Raw genomic sequence first — 2310 nt, forward strand, 5'->3', positions numbered from 1 at the left:
CCCACTTCTCAGTATTTTATGCAAAAGAAAGGAAATCATATATCTAAGACATATCTGCACTCCTATGTTTACTGCAGCACTCTACACAATAGCCAATATTTGGAATCAACCTTAGTGTACATCAACAGATGAACGATAAAGAAAATATGGTACATATACACAATGAAGTACTATTCAGCTATAATAAGGAACGAGATCCTGTCATCTGTAGCAATATGCATGGATCCGGAAGTCATATGTTAAGTGAAATAAGCCAGGCAAAGAAAGACAAACTTTGCGTGTTCTCATGTATTTGTGAGGTTGAAAATTAAAATGATCAAACTCATCGAGATAGAGTTTAGAAGCATGGTTACCGTATTCTGGGAAAGATAGTGGGGTAATGGTGGAAAATGGTACGGTTAATCAGTACAAAATGATAGCTAGAATGAATAAAAGCTAGTATTTGGCTGGGTGCAGTGTCTTGTGTCTGTACTCCCAGCGTTCTGGGAGACTGAGGCGGGCGGATTTCTTGAGCCCAGGAGTTGGAGACCAACTTGGACAACATGAGGAAACCCATCACTACAAAAAATACAAAATTAGCTAGGCATGGTGGTGTGCACCTATAGTCCCAGCTACTCAAGAATCTGAGGTGGGAGAATTGCTTGAGTCCAGGAGGTAGAGGTTGCGCTGAGTGGAGATCACGCCACTGCATTCCAGCCTGGGAGGCAGAGAAAGACTCCGCAAAAAAAAACAAAAAGCTCTTCCGGGGACGTTGTCTCCAGGCACTCAGAATGGTCCAGCGTTTGACATACTGACGTAGGCTTTCCTACAATACAGCCTCTAACATGACTAGGCTGTCCCGAACCCCTGGTAACAGAATTGTTTACCTTTATACCAAGAAGGTTGGGAAAGCACCAAAATCTGCATGTGGTGTGTGCCCAGGCAGACTTCGACGGGTTTGTGCTGGAAGACCTAAAGTTCTTATGAGATTGTCCAAAACAAAGAAACATGTCAGCATGGACTATGGTGGTTCCATGTGTGCTAAATGTGTTCGCGACAGGATCAAGCGTGCTTTCCTTATCGAGGAGCAGAAAATCATTGTGAAAATGTTGAAGGCACAAGCACAGAGTCAGAAAGCTAAATAAAAAAAATGAAACTTTTTTGAGTAATAAAAATGAAAAGACTTGCAAAAAAAAAGATCTAGTCTTTGATAGTACAACACAGTGACTACAGTCAACAATAATTTATTGAACATTAAAAAAATAACTTAAAGAATATAATTGGATTGTTTATAACACCAATAAAGAATAAATGCTTGAGGGAGATGGCTGTCCTATTTACCCTGATGTGATTACTGAACGCCTGTATCAAAATATCTTACATACTCCATAAATATAAACACTATGTAATTACAATAATTAAAAATTAAAAAAATTAAAATTTTTTTAATTTGAAAAATACAGGTGGGAAAAGAATAAAAAGTTGTATTTGGGTCATTGGAGCACTAGAATAACACAGAAACAGTATTTGAAGAGATATAACAAATGAATAAGTTTGTCAAGTCACTGATTGGAAAATCTCTAAGAACTGCAAGCCAAAAAACAAAAACAAAGAAAAAAAACGAATAAAAAACAAAAAAACAAAAACAAGCAACCCCTAAACTAGACAATTTATAATAAAATCCTGAAAATCAAAGGTCAATAGAAACCTCTTAATGGCCAAAGTTAATCAACACGTGGCCTCCTAAGGCATAACAATCAAATTTAAAGATGACTTCTTATCGGAAAAATTGGATGTTAGAAGATAATAACTTGACAGCTTTAAAGTGGTAAGCATTAATAACTGGCAGCTTAGAATTATATAACTAATAAAAATATCGTTCAAAAATACAGGTGAAATAAGTGTCTCTATGTGAGAAGGAAAAAAAAATACTGAGATAATTCTCTCCAGTAACCTCTATACAAAAGCAATTCCAAAGTGAGATCATTAGATAAAACCACTAAAAAATTGTAGCAGTTCAAAACACAAAATTACGAAAAGGAATAAAGAACCACGAAAAGGATAAATATGTGGGTGAATCTAAAAGTATATTAAATATGTAATGCAATAATATATATGGTACATAAGTTTTAAGTATATGCAGAATTAATATTCAGAAACAAGAATACAAAAATAAAAGAGCCTACATTACTTTTAAGTGTTGAAGGTCCTTGCATCATTTGGGAGGTGTTAAAATTAAAAATTTATGTTAGACATTAATAAATCTACAAGACCTGTTATAATCTCTAGCATAACTATTAAAAGAAAAGTATTTTAAAATAATGCAATCAA

The 2310-nt window shown here is 34.8% G+C and overlaps 1 pseudogene; it reads left to right on the forward strand.

Moving 5' to 3' along the window:
- Positions 1 to 770: 770 nt before the first annotated feature.
- Positions 771 to 1176, forward strand: LOC115833881 (annotated as a pseudogene).
- The last annotated feature ends 1134 nt before the right edge of the window (positions 1177 to 2310 follow it).

The sequence above is a fragment of the Nomascus leucogenys genome, unplaced genomic scaffold, assembly GCF_006542625.1.
Source record: "Nomascus leucogenys isolate Asia unplaced genomic scaffold, Asia_NLE_v1 000836F_83279_qpd_obj, whole genome shotgun sequence".
Lineage (NCBI taxonomy): Eukaryota > Metazoa > Chordata > Mammalia > Primates > Hylobatidae > Nomascus > Nomascus leucogenys.